The 21,161-nt window shown below is 44.4% G+C and overlaps 1 pseudogene; it reads right to left on the bottom strand.

Moving 5' to 3' along the window:
* The window catches only part of LOC139569826 (formin-2-like), an 82,693-nt pseudogene that overhangs the window by 34,835 nt on the left and 26,697 nt on the right, over positions 1-21,161 (bottom strand).

Genomic DNA, 21,161 nt, shown 5'->3' with positions numbered 1-21,161 from the left:
GACACTTTCTAAGATCGGCTGGATCACAGAGAGGTTCACCGTGAAGGATGATGAATGGACTTCATTTACATGGATAGGTAGGCCTAAATGCATTTAACTATGCAATTTGCGGGTTCAATGAACATGAGAATAGACAACATCCCTTTGATGCATTTGATTTATCAAGATAGAATTTCGTTTTGATTAGACACTTTTTTTAACGTTTTGATCTGCATTTTCAATCATTTTGATTGTTGATATGGACCTTTCGTTAGAACATTATTTATTATATATGTGCGCGTAATAATATTTCACATAATAATATTATTGTGTGTGTGTATGTTTGTGCGGTGAATTGGAAGAATTGTAAATCCATTGTGAAAGGCTACGCAGTTTGCGTTGCAAACTATTCGGATGAAATGTTTACATTTATTGTTATTTTAGTGCCACCTATTGGTTGTAACTGCCGATGCTACATCGGTCTATGACTGGGCTGAGGTGAGCTGAGTTGAGTGTGTCATTTTGTCGGAGGATATGAAATATGCGGCCATCAGAGGCTATCGTTTGTTTATCTTGGCTACATTGTTATCTACCGCACGTCACTGTCTCACACACTGCAGTACAGACTACTTTCTCACACCGCAGGTACAATTGGCTCTGAGTCTCAAAGTTTTCAGCAATCCCCTTTAACACTGGAAGTCTTAAGCTAAAATATAAATATGGGTTCTGTCAAGGTACACCTGTAAGTATAATACTTTGAAAGTTTAAAGACGAACATACCCTGTGAGTCTACCTTGTTAAATCTGAGGTGTTGAGTTATGCACTGGAATTGAGCACAGTGAGACCATGTACGCATATCGACTTTTCACACTTTTTTGATCTATGTAGTACGGTAACAAAGCTCATCTCAAAGGAACAGGATATAATAAACATGACATTTTCATACTCTCCTGCAGTACTTCTGATTATGAAGGGCCAATGAACTTGCATGATACATGCATGCCTAACTGAAACTTTCCCACAGAACCGCCTATAAAATAGAAACAAACTGTAATCCTTTCTGTAATATAACTATAGATAAATCAGTTGAATCAGTGTTCTGTGAAATTCTTTGCAGCTACTGTTCACTACCTTACCCCTTACCATCTCTGTGTGAAGAATAGATACGTTCGACGAACTCAGTCACAGCATCAACCCAGTGATCTTCTTCCAAGCATTCATATGGCTGGCCTTAATCTGCCGTAAATCATGAAGGATTGTTGCTGTGTAAAGGCCTTTAGGTATTTCTATACTGTGGTCAGACTGGCGAAACAAGTGAAACGGTCAGTTATTTATTTCATTCTGCTTTCCCATGTCTGTCTGTCAACAGAAAATTGCTGTGAGACAAGATAAACAATCCTCAAAAAAGCTGTCTTCTATAATATTCACCCACCTTTCTCTTCTTCACAGTCCCACTGTGACTCCATCACATACTCCATGTCTATCTCTCTCACACCCTACACTGTCTGCCAGTTTCTCTCTCTGCTTATTGCTTCACCCTCAACCTTTTCACACTCTCTCTCCCTCCATAGTCATCACAGCGCCAGGCTCTCTGCGCATGCTCTCTATTTCTCTCCGCCTGCTCTTTCACACTCACTTATTAGGTTCTAGTTACTGACTCAAACTGGGTTGAGCAGATAAGGCCTGTTTCATATCTCTCAGACGTCCCATTCATGACCAAACCCAGCACCATCTGCCAGCATCCTCCATACCGCACTGAGCAAGGCGCCAACCCTGGCCCCTAGCATGAATACTAGCACTCTAAAACGTTACTGGAAGGTTACATCGCACAGAAGTGTTCTATGAAAGTTTCAGCCAAATAGAAGACCAAATAACCACAAATGGAGAGCTAACATGACTATCTATAAAACCATGCCACAGTCATAAAAAATAAAATCTAAAACTTTGATTCAGAAAAAGTTTATTTCTCCTTTCTCTCTTTAGATGCAGGGCTTAGAGAACAAATCCCAAACAATGTCTGTGTCACACCCTGACCATAGAGAGCCTTTTTATTCTCTATTTTGGTTAGGTCGGGGTGTGACTAGGGTGGGTAATCTAGGTTGTTTATTTCTATGTTGGCCTGGTATGGTTCCCAATCAGAGTCAGCTGTTTGTTGTTGTCTCTGATTGGGGATCATATTTAGGCAGCCATTTCCCCACTGTGTTTTGTGGGATCTTGTTTGTGTGTAGTTGCCTGTGAGCACTTCATTGACATTACGTTTCGTTTGCTCTTTATTGTTTTGTGCGTTTCACTTCAATAAATATGTGGAACCCATATCACGCTGCGCTTTGGTCCGAATATTCTTACGACGATCGTGACAGAAATCAGGAAATCAGGACCAAGCAGCGTGCCCAGGAGGAGAAGGTATCCTGGACTTGGGAGGAGATCAAGGAGGAGAAGATATCCTGGACTTGGCAGGAAATTATGGGAGGACATGAAAGCCTTCCTTGGAAGCAGATGCAAGATAAGGGAGGTCAGCGACAACGCCGAGGTTCGCGGCCACATAGAAATTCCCCAAAACAGCCCCAATTTTTTGGGGCGGAGGCACACGGGGTGGTCGGCGGAGCCGAGGAGTGAACCAGAGCCAGTCTGGGAGAAGACAGAGAAATTGGAGGAGAGTGAACGGAGAGAGTCAGAGACCGTCAGTGAGTTGATGAAGAAATTGGAGGAGAGAGAAATGAGAGAGTTGTTGTGTTGGTGTATGGTGCACGACATTCGCCCTAAGGAGCGTGTTATCAGTTTGATGCCACCTGAGTCAGCTCTCCGTATTCGTCCCGAGGAGCGTGCTATCAGTCTGGTAAAATCAGTGCCGGCTCCACGCACCAGGTCTCCAGTACGCCTCCCCAGCCCTGTACGTCCTGGGCAAGCTCCTCGCACTTGCCCTAAAGTGTGTGTCACCAGTCCGGTACCACCTGTGCCGGCTCCACACACTAGGCCTCCAGTGCGCCTTCCCAGTCCGGTACGTCCTGTGCCTGCTCCCCGCACTCGCCCTGAGGTGCGTGTCACCAGTCCGGTGACCCTGTACCGGCTCCACACACTAGGCCTCCAGTGCGCATTCATGGTCCAGAGCTTCCAGCGACGGTTCACAGTCCAGAGCTTCCGGCGACGCTCCACAGTCCGGAACCTCCTATGACGGTCCACGGTCTGGAACCTCCTGCGACGGTCCACGGTCTGGAACCTCCTGCGACGGTCCACGGTCTGGAACCTCCTGCGACGGTCCACGGTCTGGAACCTCCTGCGACGGTCCACACTCCGGAACCTCCTGCGACGGTCCACGGTCCGGAACCTCCTGCGACGGTCCACGGTCCGGAACCTCCTGCGACGGTCCACGGTCTGGAACCTCAAGCGACGGTCCACGGTCTGGAACCTCAAGCGACGGTCCACGGTCCGGAACCTCCTGCGATGGTCAACGGTCCGGAGCTTCCAGGCAAGGCGTCCAGTCCCGCTCCATGGCAGGAGCCTTCCTCTGCGCCGGTGCCCAGTCCGGGTACGGTGTCCAGTCCAGCTCCAGGGCAGGAGCCTTCCTCTGCGCCGGTGCCCAGTCCGGGTACGGTGTCCAGTCCAGCTCCATGGCCGGAGCCTTCCTCAGCGCCGGTATCCAGTCCGGACACGGTGACCAGCCCAGCTCCAAGGCGGGAGCCTTCCTCTCCACCCGGTGCCCAGTCCAGGCACGGCGGCCAGCTCAGCTCCAATGCCGGAGCCTTCTTCTGCGCCGATGCCCAGTCCAGGCACGGCGGACAGCCCAGATCCATGGATGGATCCGCGGGATGAGAGGGTTCTTCGTCCCGCACCAGAGCCGTCACCGACGCTAGATGCCCACCCTGACCCTCCCCTATAGAGTCAGGTTTTGTGGCCGGCGTCCGCACCTTTGGGGGGGGGGGACTACTGTCACGCCCTGACCATAGAGAGCATTTTTATTGTCTATTTTGGTTAGATTGGGGTGTGACTAGGGTGGGTAATCTAGGTTATTTATTTCTATGTTGGCTTGGTATGGTTCCCAATCAGAGGCAGCTTTTTGTCGTTGTCTCTGATTGGGGATCATATTTAGGCAGCCATTGCCCCACTGTGTTTTGTGGGATCTTGTTTATGTGTAGTTACCTGTGAGCACTTCATTGACATCACGTTTCGTTTGTTCTTTATTGTTTTGTGCGTTTCACTTCAATAAATATGTGGAACCCATATCACGCTGCGCTTTGGTCCGAATGTTCTTACGACGATCGTGACAGTCTGGATGATTCCCACATCATTCTGAACATCCCAATATCATCCCCCATGATATACTGTAACCTCTAATACAGGGGTTTCCAAACCTTTTTGCTCTGTTACCCACCAATTGAGGTGTCTTTTGAGTCGCAACCCATCATAAGGGTTAAGAGGTGAAAAAACATACACAGACCAAAGAGTAAGTACAAAATATATTAATAATGCTCACTTCTGCAAAACATTTAACTGAATGTAGATTTGAGTATGGCTTCATGAGACCAATTTTGTATTGTTACCCATCTTCCAATCACTGCCCTTCTTTATAAGGCTTTAGAAAAACTCCCTGGTCTTTGTAGTTGATTCTGTGCTTGAAATTCAATACTTGACTGAAGTACCTTATAGATGTTGTATTTATGGGTACAGAGGAAGGGGTAGTCATGTCAACCCCTATTATTTCCAACAGAGTGAGTCTATATAACTTATGTAATTTGTTAAGACACATTTGACTTCTGAACTAATAACTAATTCACCCCCTAAACAAAGGGGGTGAATACTTACGAAATTACTATTTAATAAAAAAAAACGTATTCATTTGTAAAAATGTGTGGGTTTTCTTTTCACTTTGACATTATGTAGTATATTGTGTAGATCAATGACAAAAAAATAGAATTCAATCTATTTCACACCCACTTTGTAACGCAACAAAAGATTATAGACATCATTATCTTTTCTACATAGTTTCTATTTGATTTTTGTCGTTTAAGTTTACACTGAAAGTATTTTTTCATCCTCTAAATTTATTTCAACACATTCTCCCGTTGAGATAAGCCTATAGAGAGGACTGATACGATAGACATACTGTCCCCAGCGTAGATCCTGTAAGCAGTGTCTAGACACACGGATGAGGGATGAATGGCGAGGCAATCAGAGGACTATAACAGGAGGAGAATCCATTCTCATTAAAGTCTGGAGTAGTTCCGCTTTAACAAGGTCATTTAGACTAAGGAGCAGAGTGACAATAGATTAGAGAAAGAAAGAGAGAGAGCAGGATTAAAGAGAATATAGTAAACTAAATGAAAGATGGAAACACAGAGACAAAGATAATCATACATCCTTAATACTTCAAAGTCTAGTTATAACCCAATAATGAGGCCTCTCAGTTGAGAGTAACACATCAAGCTTATAGTTTTGTGCTTTAATATTAGCTTTTATTTTTATTCGTTTTAAGATTATTATTATTTTTAATTAAGTTTAGTTTAAGTTTGTTTTCTGATCTGATTTACTAGTTATTTTAATTAAAGTTTTATTTAAAAAAATCTATTTGTTTTAGATTTCTATTTCGTTTCAGTTTTAGTGTTAGGGACAGAATGTAGCCTGTGCGTGGGAGGCTAGGAGCCATTTATGATGTGTCGTTTTTGCGATGTCCCTTCTTGCCACTGTGGGGCAGTGGCAAGAAGGGACATCGCAAAAACGACACATCATAAATGGTGATGGGTCAGGTCATAGGTTAGGTTTAAAGGCCCAGTGCAGACAAAAACGTGATTTTTCTGTGTTTTATATATATTTACACACTAAAAGAGTGTTCCCGAGTGGCGCAGTAGTCTAAGGCACTGCATCTCAGTGCAAGAGTTGTCATCACAGTCCCTGGTTCCAAATCCAGGCTGTATCACATCCGGCCGTGATTTGGAGTCCCATAGGGCGGTGCAAAATTGGCCCAGCATCGTCTGGGTTTGGCCGGGGTAGGCCGTCAATGAACATAAGAATTTGTTCTTAACTGACCTGCCTAGTTAAATAAAAAATGTAATAGCTGGAATTTCAACCTGTTTTGGTGGAATGGAGTTTTGGCCTGTCAGGAGACATCACCAGGGGGTAAATTAGTTAAGAGACCAATAATAAAAAAAGAGTTCCAAACATCTCTGCAAATAACACAGCGTTTTCTGTTTTCCACTTTCTGTTTCCCACTCAGACCACTCCCAGACAGTTTTAGCAAAATTCTTGCTTCAGAAATGTCACTTTGCTAAGAAGCAATTTTTTAAAACCTTTTCTACAATTTTATTTGAAAACAATGACAGTCATGTACTTCATTGTTACCATTATTGGTCATCACCTTTCAAAGTGTGTTGCATTATGGGGATACATATTGGCTGACTTGCACCTACAGTTGAAGTCGGAAATTTACATACACTTAGGCTGGGGTCATGAAAACTTGTTTTTCAACCACTCCACAAATTTCTTGTAAACAAACTATAGTTTTGGCAAGTTGGTTAGGACATCTACTTTGTGCATGACACAAGTAATTTTTACAACAATTGTTTACAGACAGATTATTTCACTTATCATTCACTGTATCACAATTCCAGTGGGTCAGAAGTTTACATACACTAAGTTGACTATGCCTTTAAAAGGCTTGGAAAATTCCAGAAAATGATGTCATGGCTTTAGAAGCTTCTGATAGGCTAATTGACATATTTTGAGTCAATTGGAGGTGTACCTGTGGATGTATTTCAAGGCCTAACTTCAAACTCAGTGCCTCTTTGCTTGACATCATGGGAAAGTCAAAAGAAATCAGCCAAGACCTCAGAAACAAAATTGTAGACCTCCACAAGTCTGGTTCATCCTTGGGAGAAATTTCCAAACGCCTGAAGGTACCACGTTCATCTGTACAAACAATAGTATGCAAGTACAAACACCATGGGACCACGCAGCCGTCATACCGCTCAGGAAGGAGACGCGTTCTGTCTCCTAGAGATGAACGTACTTTGGGGTGAAAAGTGCAAATCAATCCGAGAACAACAGCAAAGGACCTTGTGAAGATGCTGGAGTAAACAGGTACAAAAGTATTTATATCCACAGTAAAACGAGTCCTATTTTGACCTAACCTGAAAGGCCGCTCAGCAAGGAAGAAGCAACTGCTCCAAAACCGCCATAAAAAGCCAGACTAAGATCAAGCCTGACAAAGATAATACTTTTTGGAGAAATGTCCACCGGTCTGATGAAACAAAAATAGAACTGTTTGGCCATAATGACCATCGTTATGTTTGGAAAAAGGGAGAGCCTTGCAAGCCCAAGAACATCATCCCAACCGTGAAGCACGGGGGTGGCAGCATTCTGTTGTGGGGGTGCTTTGCTGCAGGAGAGACTGGTGAACTTCACAAAATAGATGGCATCATGAGGTAGGAAAATGATGTGGATATATTGAAGCAACATCTCAAGACATCAGTCAGGAAGTTAAAGCTTGGTCGCAAATGGGTCTTCCAAATGGACAATGACCCCAAGCATACATCCAATGTTCTGGCAAAATGGCTTAAGGACAACAATGTCAAGGTATTGGAATGGCCATCACAAAGCTTTGACCTCAATTGTATAGACAATTTGTGGGCAGAACTGAAAAAGTGTGTGCGAGCAAGGAGGCCTACAAACCTGACTCAGTTACACCAGTTCTGTCAGGAGGAATGGGCCAAAATTCACCCAACTTATTGTGGGAAGCTAGTGGAAGGCTACCCGAAATGTTTGACCCCAGTTAAACAATTTAAAGGCAATGCTACCAAATACTCATTGAGTGTATGTAAACTTCTGACCCACTGGGAATGTGATGATAAAAGCTGAAATAAATAATTCTCTACTATTATTCTGACATTTCACATTCTTAAAATAAAGTGGTGATCCTAACTGACCTAAGACAGGGAATTTTTACTCAGATTAAATGTCAGGAATTGTGAAAAACTGAGTTTAAATGTTTTTGGCCGAGGTGTATGTAAACTTCCGACTTCAACTGTACGAACTTACAAAAATAATGTGATCAACGGTCACGCTCTTCAACAACTTCATCTTGCAGCTATGGCCTGTATTGTGGGAGGTTCTATTGCCAACAAATCATTTGTTTTCTTTGGTTTGACCCATGGGAATGTGATCAAAGATATGACTGAAACAGGAACTATATTTACCGCGATTCGTTTATACAGTGGAGAGCAATCCCAAATGGACCCCTAAACCCTACACCCTATGCACTTGTGGAGATCCAAGAGGATTTGACAGGTGTAAGATATATGGTAATAGATCCACCTTGACCTCTGATAGACATGTGGAAGTTTCACCATGTTGCTCAAACCATTCAAATCCTCTCAGATGTCCACAAGTGCCTAGGGAGTAGGGCTTAGGGGTCCATTTGGGATTGGATGTGGATATATAGAAATTAATGTGATATTTGAGGCTTTCTCCCTCTCTCACTAATGTACACATATACAATGTACACACATATTATTTCAGTTTGTGAGTGTGCGTTATGGGGTTGGAGACAGAGAAAAATGCATTTTTTTATAAACAATGCCAACTCTACCATGTTGATCTGAGTCTTGCTGTTGAAAACCACAGTAGTGTCTGACTTTTGGCTGTCGCAGTTGCATCTCCACCGACTTCAATCCTGGACTTTCGTCTATAGTCAGCCTTACAACTCAAATGCGCCCAATCTCAATGTGACCTGACAGATTCAGGAGCTTGAAAACTCCATAAAAAAGAATAACTTGAAACCTCGTAAAATGTTTGCCAAACATAAAACGTTTTTTTTTTTAAAGGACCGTAATTCATGATGGTTTTTATTGTACTTTAGTTCCAGTATAGTTGTATTTTTTCCAACAAGTTTGTTCATTTTTTTTATTTCAGTTTATTAATTAGTTTTAATTTAATTTAAAGTTTACTATAATAACCTTGTAACACATACTGTGCATTCGGAAAGTATTCAGGCCCCTTGACTTTTTGGGCAAAAAAAGAAAATCCCTCATCAATCTACACACAATACCCCGTAATGACAAAGCAATAACAAGATTTTATACATTTTTGCAAATATATAACATTTTAAAAACTGAAATATTACACTTACATAAGTATTCAGACCCTTTACTCAGTACTTTACTCAGTACAGTACTTTACTCAGTACGCGATTACAGCGTTGAGTCTTCTTGGGTATACAGGCACACCTGTATTTGGGGAGTTTCTCCCATGAATCTCTGCAGATCCTCTCAAGCTCTGTCAGGTCGGATTTGGAGCATTGCTGCACAGCTATTTTCAGGTCTCTCCAAATAATTTTGATTGGGTTCAAGTCCGGGCTCTGGCTGCGCCACTCAAGAACATTCAAAGACTTGTCCCGAAGCCACTCCTGCATTGTCTTGGCTGTGCGCTTAGGGTCGTTGTTCTGTTGGAAGGTGAACCTTCGCCCCATTCTGAGGTCCTGACCACTCTGGAGCAGGTTTTTCCTCAAGGATCTCTCTGTACTTTGCTCCGTTCATCTTTCCCTCAATCTTGACTAGTCTCCCAGTTCCTGCTGCTGAAAAACATCCCCACAGCATGATGCTGCCACCACCATGCTTCACCGTAGGGATGGTGCCAGGTTTCCTCCAGACATGACACTTGGTATTCAGGCCAAAGAGTTCAATCTTGGTTTCATTAGACCAGGGAATCTTGTTTCTCAATGTCTGAGAGTCCTTTAGGTGCCTTTTTGCAAACTCCAAGCGGGCTGTCATGTGCCTTTTACTGTTGAGTGGCTTCAACCTGGCCACTCTAACATAAATGCCTAATTGGTGGCGTGCTGCAGAGATGGTTGTCATTCTTGAAGGTTCTCCCATCTTCACAGAGGAACTCTGGAGCTCTGTCAGAGTGACCATTGGGTTCTTGGTCACCTCCCTGACCAAGGCCCTTGTTGGTGGTTCCAAAGTTCTTCCATTTAAGAATGATGCTCTGACATGCACTGTCAACTGTGGAAACTTATACAGACAGGCGTGTGCCTTTCCAAATCATGTCCAATGAATTGAATTTAGCACAGGTGGACTCCAATCAAGTTGTATAAACATCCCAATGATGATCAATGGAAACAGGATGCACATGAGCTCAATTTTGAGTCTCATAGCAAAGGGTCTGAAAACGTATGTATACTATATAAGATATTGCTGTACATTTGCAAAAATGTCTAAAATGGGTTAATTATTTTGTATTGTGTGGAGATTGAATAAGACTGTAACATAACAAAATGTGGAAAAAGTCAACAGGTCTGAATACTTTCCTAATGCACTATGCATCAAAAGTGTAGAGAGGTTGGGGCCTCCCGAGTGGCGCAGGGGTCTAATGCGTCACAGCAGATCCAGGTTCGATCCCAGGCTGTGTCGCAGATAGTCGCGACTGGGAGACTCATGAGGCGGCATTCTGTTGTCCCAGCGTCGTCCAGGTTAGGGGAGGTGTCGGCAGGCCGGGCGCAATGCACACTGACATGGTTGCCAGGTGTACCGTGTTTCCTCCGACACATTGGTGCGGCTGGCTTCTGGGTTAAGCGAGCAATGTGTCAAGAAGCAAAACAGTGCTGCTTGGCGGGGTCGTGTTTCGGAGGACGCACGGCTCTCGACCTACATTGCAGTGATGGGACAAGACTGTAACAACTAATTGGGTTTGAAAAAGGGGTAAATTAAAAATTTTATATTTTTTATATATACAGTATATAAAATATATATAGTGTTGAGAGGTCAATGCATTGTCCGAGAAACTTGAGTTCAGGAAACTTCCTGGGCAAAACCGCTTGCAATGATTTCATGATGCTTTGTTGAGTGAGGTGGGTTGAGGTGGAGCATTACCACTCACCACTCTGGATGTCCTTCATGTCCAAGTGGATGCTAGACATGAGGATCCCCACGTTCTGTGATCGCTTGGTGTTCAACAGCTTCACCACCTGAGAGAGAGAGAACAGAGAGAGAGAACAGAGAAGGGAAAGAGGATCAAGCTTTAGAATAAGTCCAAAACAGGCCATAACTGAATCTCTATCTCCCTTTATCTTTTCATTTTATTGGAAATGAATTGTTGCCACTTATCCCACAAACATTATCCAAATTATAAACTTGTCTAGTCGAATGAATGTGATTGTCAATTTTCCCTTCTAGTTCAGTTCTCCACATACAGTATATCATATTTTCGATGAGGGGATCTAGAATTTGTAGATCTTAGAGACATCTCGACTTATTTATCACTTGAACCCGTCACGCTGATAATGCAGTTCATATGGAGATAAGTAGGAAAGCATTTCCAAATATTGCCCACTAAATATACAGTAGTATACGTTCATTTTGCTCTTTTTTCTGTGATTAGATGTTCAACAAATTACGTTTTACACAAACCACAAATTGCAGGCTGGGTATCAATGGCAAGACATTTGAGTATTTAAAAGTCAAATGTCACAACAACAATGTGAGAATAGATTGGCAGATCACAAATATATTAAGTTAACTGCTTAAGATTTTGGAGTCTCAAAATATTGTTTATCTTGTACAATAATTATCCATCATCACTCTCTTTTACTATATGCCACTATATTGTGCCAAGTAAATCATACATACATTTACAACTGCTGATGAAGTTTCAATATATATTTAAATATATATTAATAAACCAACAGCCATGGACAGTATCATGTACAGTACAGATGTTCGATCTTAATTTGACCAGTTTATCACAACATGAAAATAATCCTGCCGCAAGAGGACATGTGCATCTGAATTAATATGTGGATTATAATTCATTGACATTTTTGTAGGGGTTGATTTTTAGTTAGGACATTTTTAGTTAGGACAAATCAAGTCTGACATTTTAAAGTGGAAATTACAAACTTTAGAGGCCTTTTTAACCTAGAATACACTACAAGTGTGCATTTCCTGTTCTTCAGTACAATTGTCTGTGACAACAGAGTGATTAAATTAAGATTGTACCCCTGTATGGTTTACTGTAGGTTCTCCCTGTGACCAGAGTCAGGCTGAGTATGCAGAGTGACTGCTGGGTAATAAGGTTGTGTGGTGAGTGTAGATAGTAAACCCCAGCCTCAGGCATACCACTTTGATGTGCTCCAGATCACCCAACCCACAGTGGAGTTAAAAATATAATAATTGAACATGGAGTCAGTTACATCACTGAACTCCTGCCTATATATCTAGCTAAATGGTTTCCAAACACACTGTGGACATAATATAATTTAATTTCAATGCTAAAAGACACACAGCATGAGCAATTATAGGTGCATAATGGTGGTACTACACTGCAGATAATATTGTCTGATGTGTTCATAGTGAAGATCATTATATCACATTGTATATAATTTTACAGGATCTACAGAATAACTCTTCCCCTGGAGAATATAATAACATTTTAATCATAAACTCTTTTATTAATTTACAGCAAATTGACCATTCAAAAACGTTTTCCTGATGTGAATATGGTTCGATTGATAATAATAAAAATAAAAAGGATTTCAGTTTTCATACAAACCACGTGCAGAATTTGAATCCCTGGTTTAAAAAGATCTTTAATTTACATCAATCATCCTTTGATATTTTATTTATGTCATGAGTCAATCATTCCAATAATACGGTGTTTTCATCGTTGGTCAACACCGATTTCTACGAAACCCACAAAGCTCTGCATAACATGCCAGAGGGCAAATTTGGTCTCCGTTAGACCATAAAAGAGAATAAATTATAACAAAACAACATTTGTTCATGTGAAAAAGTACTCAGAGGCAGAAGAGAAACGCAGACTTCTGATAATGCAACTAAAACTTAAGGCCTGAGTACAGTATTCTTTCTCTACAGTTTCACATCTAACATTAAGTATAACAATGTGGGCTAATTTAGTGTAAAGTCGCCAGTCCACATTCACCCACAACAAAGGGAGAAGGTCAGAAAGGGCAGAAAGATGATAACAACACATCTATTTGTCGACCAAGACATGCTGTTTATCCAGTACAATCTGGGATATGAGAAGATATACTGTAAGAGACACGTTTAGCATTTTCGAGTAATGCATACACATGCTTTACAAATGTTATCACATTATTACCATAAACGTTGTTGTTCATATCAAAGTGATGAATGTTGTATGGTCGGTTGGTTGATTGAATCCACCCATACACTACATGACCAAAGTATGTGGACACCTGCTCGTCGAACATCTAATTCTAAAATCTTGGGCATTAATATGGAGTTGGTCCCCTCTTTGTCGCTATAACAGCCTCCACTCCTCTGGGAGGGCTTCCCACCAAATGTTAGAACATTGCTGTGGGGACTTGCTTCTATTCAGCCATAAGAGCATCGGTGAGGTTGGGCACTGATGTTGGGCGATTAGGCCTGACTTCGCCGTTCCAATTCATCCCAAAGGTGTTCGATGGCGTTAAGGTCAGGGCTCTGTGCAGGCCAGTCAAGCTCTTCCACAACAATCTTGACAAACCATTTCTGTATCGCCCGACCCCTCCTGTCTCAGTCTACAGTATTTATGCTGCAATAGTTTGTGTGTCGGGGGGCTAGGGTCAGTCTGTTATATCTGGAGTATTTCTCCTGTCTATCCTGTGTCCTGTGTGAATTTAAGTATGCTCTCTCAAATTTTTTCTCTTTTTCTCTTTCTTTCTTTCTTTCTTTCTTTCTTTCTCTCTCGGAGAACCTGAGCCCTAGGAACATGCCTTCAGGACTACCTGGCCTGATGACACCTTGCTGTCCCTGGGCCACCTGGTCTTGCTCCTGCTCCAGTATCAACTGTTCTGCCTGCGGCTATGGAACCCTGACCTGTTCACCGGACGTGCTACCTTTCCCAGACCTGCTGTTTTCAACTCTCTAGCAGGAGCGGTAGAGATACTCTGAATGATCGGCTATGAAAGGCCAATTGGCCAACTGGACAATTTACTCCTGAGGTGCTGACCTGTTGCACCCTCTTCAACCACTGTGATGATTATTATTTGACCCTGCTAGTCATCTATGAACATTTGAACTTGGCCATGTTCTGTTTTAATCTCCACCCAGCACAGCCAGAAGAGGACTGGCCACCCCTCATAGCCTGGTTCCTCTCTAGGTTTCTTCCTAGGTTTTGGCCTTTCTAGGCAGTTTTTCCTAGCTACCGTGCTTCTACACCTGCATTGCTTGCTGTTTGGGGTTTTAGGCTGGGTTTCTGTACAGCACTTTGAGATATCAGCTGATGTAAGAAGGGCTTTGTAAATACATTTGATTGATTGATTGTGTGGATGTCAATGGTGTATTGGAGGCAAAGTCAGGTGCAGGAGAGCAGAGTATAATGAACAGGCACACTTTTATTATAGTTCCAAAAAACGACAGCACTACATAAATCAAATGCACTCAAAAAACGGAACATAAAAGTAAAGCGCGTAAACTAACATCACATGAAACAATTACACATGAGGGTTAAACAGAGGGTTAAATACAAGTAGATTGATTGGGGAAATGAAAACCAGGTGTGTATGGAAACAAGACAAGACAAATGGATGTATGCAAAATGGAGAGGTGATGGCTAGAAAGCCGGTGACGTCGATCGCCGAACGCCGCCCGAACAAGGAGAGGACAGTCGTGACAGTGGACCTCGCTATGTGCACGGAGGCATTGTCATGCTGAAACAGGAAAGGGCCTTCCCCAAACTTTTGCCACAAAATTGGAAGGAAAGAATCATCTAGAATGTCATTGTATGCTGTATTAAGATTACCATTCACTGGAACTAAGGGGCCTAGCCCGAACCATGAAAAAACAGCCCCAGACCCTTATTCCTCCTCCACCAAACTTTACAGTTGGCACTATGCATTCGGGCAGGTAGCGTTCCCCTGGCTTCCGCCAAACTCAAATTTGTCCATCGGACTGCCAGATGGTGAAGCGTGATTCATCACTCCAGAGAACACGTTTCCACTGCTCCAGAGTCCAATGGCGGTGAGCTTTACACCACTCCAGCCGACGGCATTGCGCATGGTGATCGTAGGCTTGTATGCAGCTGCAAGACCATGGAAACCCATTTGATGAAGCTCCGTCAGCACAAGAACGAACAGTTCTTGTGCTGACGTTGCTTCCAGAGGCAGTTTGTAACTCAATAGTGAGTGTTGCAACCGAATAGCAGCACTGTAGAAACTATTACACTCAACGGAACGACTTGATTAGTGTAGTGTTAGCTAGCTACATAGTTGTCTTTGCTGTCTTCGTATCCAAGATAATTGTGTAGTTTAGAGTGTGTAGTTTTAGAGTGATTATCTTAATTTACCGAGGTTAGCTAGCCAGCTATTTGTCGTCCTTAACGTAGGAAACACTGCTAGCTAGCCAACAGCTAGCCAACGTCTACCGAATAGCAGCACTGTAGAAACTATTACATTCAACGGAACGACTTGATTAGCGTAGTGTTAGCTAGCTACATACAGTGGGGAGAACAAGTATTTGATACACTGCCGATTTTGCAGGTTTTCCTACTTACAAAGCATGTAGAGGTCTGTAATTTTTATCATAGGTACACTTCAACTGTGAGAGACGGAATCTAAAACAAAAATCCAGGAAATCACATTGTATGATTTTTAAGGAAATTATTTGCATTTTATTGCATGACATAAGTATTTGATCACCTACCAACCAGTAAGAATTCCGGCTCTCACAGACCTGTTAGTTTTTCTTTAAGAAGCCCTCCTGTTCTCCACTCATTACCTGTATTAACTGCACCTGTTTGAACTCGTTACCTGTATAAAAGACACCTGTCCACACACTCAATCAAACAGACTCCAACCTCTCCACAATGGCCAAGACCAGAGAGCTGTGTAAGGACATCAGGGATAAAATTGTAGACCTGCACAAGGCTGGGATGGGCTACAGGACAATAGGCAAGCAGCTTGGTGAGAAGGCAACAACTGTTGGCGCAATTATTAGAAAATGGAAGAAGTTGAAGTTGACGGTCAATCACCCTCGGTCTGGGGCTCCATGCAAGATCTCACCTCGTGGGGCATCAATGATCATGAGGAAGGTGAGGGATCAGCCCAGAACTACACGGCAGGACATGGTCAATGACCTGAAGAGAGCTGGGACCACAGTCTCAAAGAAAACCATTAGTAACACACTATGCCGTCATGGATTAAAATCCTGCAGCGCACGCAAGGTCCCCCTGCTCAAGCCAGCGCATGTCCAGGCCCGTCTGAAGTTTGCCAATGACCATCTGGATGATCCAGAGGAGGAATGGGAGAAGGTCATGTGGTCTGATGAGACAAAAATAGAGCTTTTTGGTCTAAACTCCACTCGCCGTGTTTGGAGGAAGAAGAAGGATGAGTACAACTCTAAGAACACCATCCCAACCGTGAAGCATGGAGGTGGAAACATCATTCTTTGGGGATGCTTTTCTGCAAAGGGGACAGGACGACTGCACCGTATTGAGGGGAGGATGGATGGGGCCATGTATCGCGAGATCTTGGCCAACAACCTCCTTCCCTCAGTAAGAGCATTGAAGATGGGTCGTGGCTGGGTCTTCCAGCAAGACAACGACCCGAAACACACAGCCAGGGCAACTAAGGAGTGGCTCTGTAAGAAGCATCTCAAGGTCTTGGAGTGGCCTAGCCAGTCTCCAGACCTGAACCCAATAGAATATCTTTGGAGGGAGCTGAAAGTCCGTATTGCCCAGCGACAGCCCCGAAACCTGAAGGATCTGGAGAAGGTCTGTATGGAGGAGTGGGCCAAAATCCCTGCTGCAGTGTGTGCAAACCTGGTCAAGAACTACAGGAAACGTATGATCTCTGTAATTGCAAACAAAGGTTTCTGTACCAAATATTAAGTTCTGCTTTTCTGATGTATCAAATACTTATGTCATGCAATAAAATGCAAATTAATTACTTAAAAATCATACAATGTGATTTCCTGGATTTATGTTTTAGATTCCGTCTCTCACAGTTGAAGTGTACCTATGATAAAAATTACAGACCTCTACATGCTTTGTAAGTAGGAAAACCTGCAAAATCGGCAGTGTATCAAATACTTGTTCTCCCCACTGTAGTTGTCTTTGCTGTCTTCGTATCCAAGATAATTGTGTAGATTACAGTAATTATCGTAATTTACCGAGGTTAGCTAGCCAGCTATTTGTCGTCCCTCTTAACGTAGGAAACACTGCTAGCTAGCCAGCAGCTAGCCAGCTAGCCAACGTCTACCGAATAGCAGCACTGTAGAGACTATTACATTACAACGGAACGACTTGGTTAGTGTAGTGTTAGCTAGCTACATAGTTGTCTTTGCTGTCAAGATAATTGTGTAGTTTTTGAGTAATTGTCGAGGTTACCTAGCCAGTTACCGAGGCTACCTAGCCAGCTACACTTTCTAACTAAGTCAACAACGCAGCCACTGCTAGCTAGCCTACTTCAGCAGCACTGTATCATTTTTAGTCAATAAGATTTCTTGCAACGTAAGTTTAACTTTCTGAACATTCGAGACGTGTAGTCCACTTGTCATTCCAATCTCCTTTGCATTAGCGTAGCCTCTTCTGTAGCCTGTCAACTATGTGTCTGTCTATCCCTCTTCTCTCCTCTCTGCACAGACCATACAAACGCTTCACACCGCGTGGCCGCTGCCTGGTGGTCCCAGCGCGCACGACCCACGTGGAGTTCCAGGTCTCCGGCAGCCTCTGGAACTGCCGATCTGCGGCCAACAAGGCAGAGTTCATCTCAGCCTATGCTTCCCTCCAGTCCCTCGACTTCTTGGCACTGACGGAAACATGGATTACCACAGATAACACTGCTACTCCTACTGCTCTCTCCTCGTCTGCCCACGTGTTCTCGCACACCCCGAGAGCTTCTGGTCAGCGGGGTGGTGGCACTGGGATCCTCATCTCTCCCAAGTGGACATTCTCTCTTTCTCCCCTGACCCATCTGTCTATCGCCTCCTTTGAATTCCATGCTGTCACAGTTACCAGCCCTTTCAAGCTTAACATCCTTATCATTTATCGCCCCCCAGGTTCCCTTGGAGAGTTCATCAATGAGCTTGACGCCTTGATAAGCTCCTTTCCTGAGGATGGCTCACCTCTCACAGTTCTGGGTGACTTTAACCTCCCCACGTCTACCTTTGACTCATTCCTCTCTGCCTCCTTCTTTCCACTCCTCTCCTCTTTTGACCTCACCCTCTCACCTTCCCCCCCTACTCACAAGGCAGGCAATACGCTTGACCTCATCTTTACTAGATGCTGTTCTTCCACTAATCTCATTGCAACTCCCCTCCAAGTCTCCGACCACTACCTTGTATCCTTTTCCCTCTCGCTCTCATCCAACACTTCCCACACTGCCCCTACTCGGATGGTATCGCGCCGTCCCAACCTTCGCTCTCTCTCCCCCGCTACTCTCTCCTCTTCCATCCTATCATCTCTTCCCTCTGCTCAAACCTTCTCCAACCTATCTCCTGATTCTGCCTCCTCAACCCTCCTCTCCTCCCTTTCTACATCCTTTGACTCTCTATGTCCCCTATCCTCCAGGCCGGCTCGGTCCTCCCCTCCTGCTCCGTGGCTCGACGACTCATTGCGAGCTCACAGAACAGGGCTCCGGGCAGCCGAGCGGAAATGGAGGAAAACTCGCCTCCCTGCGGACCTGGCATCCTTTCACTCCCTCCTCTCTACATTCTCCTCTTCTGTCTCTGCTGCTAAAGCCACTTTCTACCACTCTAAATTCCAAGCATCTGCCTCTAACCCTGGGAAGCTCTTTGCCACCTTCTCCTCCCTCCTGAATCCTCCTCCCCCTCCCCCCCCCTGCTCCCTCTCTGCGGATGACTTCGTCAACCATTTTGAAAAGAAGGTCGACGACATCCGATCCTCGTTTGCTAAGTCAAACGACACCGCTGGTTCTGCTCACACTGTCCTACCTGTGCTTTGACCTCTTTCTCCCCTCTCTCTCCAGATGAAATCTCGCGTCTTGTGACGGCCGGCCGCCCAACAACCTGCCCGCTTGACCCTATCCCCTCCTCTCTTCTCCAGACCATTTCCGGAGACCTTCTCCCTTACCTCACCTCGCTCATCAACTCATCCTTGACCGCTGGCTACGTCCCTTCCGCCTTCAAGAGAGCGAGAGTTGCACCCCTTCTGAAAAAACCTACACTCGATCCCTCCGATGTCAACAACTACAGACCAGTATCCCTTCTTTCTTTCCTCTCCAAAACTCTTGAACGTGCCGTCCTTGGCCAGCTCTCCTGCTATCTCTCTCAGAATGACCTTCTTGATCCAAATCAGTCAGGTTTCAAGACTAGTCATTCAACTGAGACTGCTCTTCTCTGTGTCACGGAGGCGCTCCGCACTGCTAAAGCTAACTCTCTCTCCTCTGCTCTCATCCTTCTAGACCTATCGGCTGCCTTTGATACTGTGAACCATCAGATCCTCCTCTCCACCCTCTCCGAGTTGGGCATCTCCGGCGCGGCCCACGCTTGGATTGCGTCCTACCTGACAGGTCGCTCCTACCAGGTGGCGTGGCGAGAATCTGTCTCCGCACCACGTGCTCTCACCACTGGTGTCCCCCAGGGCTCTGTTCTAGGCCCTCTCCTATTCTCGCTATACACCAAGTCACTTGGCTCTGTCATATCCTCACATGGTCTCTCCTATCATTGCTATGCAGACGACACACAATTAATCTTCTCCTTTCCCCCTTCTGATAACCAGGTGGCGAATCGCATCTCTGCATGTCTGGCAGACATATCAGTGTGGATGACGGATCACCACCTCAAGCTGAACCTCGGCAAGACGGAGCTGCTCTTCCTCCCGGGGAAGGACTGCCCGTTCCATGATCTTGCCATCACGGTTGACAACTCCATTGTGTCCTCCTCCCAGAGCGCTAAGAACCTTGGCGTGATCCTGGACAACACCCTGTCGTTCTCAACCAACATCAAGGCGGTGACCCGTTCCTGTAGGTTCATGCTCTACAACATTCGCAGAGTACGACCCTGCCTCACACAGGAAGCGGCGCAGGTCCTAATCCAGGCACTTGTCATCTCCCGTCTGGATTACTGCAACTCGCTGTTGGCTGGGCTCCCTGCCTGTGCGATTAAACCCCTACAACTCATCCAGAACGCCGCAGCCCGTCTGGTGTTCAACCTTCCCAAGTTCTCTCACGTCACCCCGCTCCTCCGCTCTCTCCACTGGCTTCCAGTTGAAGCTCGCATCCGCTACAAGACCATGGTGCTTGCCTACGGAGCTGTGAGGGGAACGGCACCTCCGTACCTTCAGGCTCTGATCAGGCCCTACACCCAAACAAGGGCACTGCGTTCATCCACCTCTGGCCTGCTCGCCTCCCTACCTCTGAGGAAGTACAGCTCCCGCTCAGCCCAGTCAAAACTGTTCGCTGCTCTGGCACCCCAATGGTGGAACAAACTCCCCCACGACGCCAGGTCAGCGGAATCAATCACCACCTTCCGGAGACACCTGAAACCCCACCTCTTTAAGGAATACCTAGGATAGGATAAAGTAATCCTTCTAACCCCCCCCCCCCCTTAGAGTTAGATGCACTATTGTAAAGTGGTTGTTCCACTGGACATCATAAGGTGAATGCACCAACTTGTAAGTCGCTCTGGATAAGAGCGTCTGCTAAATGACTTAAATGTAAATGTAAATGTAAATGCAACAGAGGACAGAATTTGTTATGTGCTTCAGCACTTGGCAGTCCTGTTCTGTGAGCTTGTGTGGCATACCACTTCATGGCTGAGCCGTTGTTGATCCTAGACATTACACCTCACAGTAACTGCACTTACAGTTGACCGGGGATGCTCAAGCTGGGCAGAAACTTTCCAAACAGACTTATTGGAAAAGTGGCATCCTATGACAGTGTCACATTGAAAGTCACTGAGATCTTCAGTAAGGCCCTTCTACTGCCAATGATTTTCTATGGAGATTGAATGGCTGTGTGCTTAATTTTATACACCTGTCAGCAACGGGTGTGGCTGAAATACTTTGAATGGGTGTACACATACACTACCGGTCAAAAGTTTTAGAACACCTACTCATTCAAGAGTTTTTCTTTATCTTTACTGTTTTCACATTGTAGAATAATAGTGAAGACATCAAAACTACGAAATAACATATATGGAATCATGTAGCAACCAAAAACGTGTAAAACAAATCAAAATATTTTATAGTTGAGATTCTTCAAAGTAGCCACTTTGCCT

Source organism: Salvelinus alpinus, chromosome 3 (assembly GCF_045679555.1).
Source record: "Salvelinus alpinus chromosome 3, SLU_Salpinus.1, whole genome shotgun sequence".
Lineage (NCBI taxonomy): Eukaryota > Metazoa > Chordata > Actinopteri > Salmoniformes > Salmonidae > Salvelinus > Salvelinus alpinus.
Note: the sequence above shows the minus strand (reverse complement) of the source record. Positions and strands in the feature narration are given on the sequence as shown.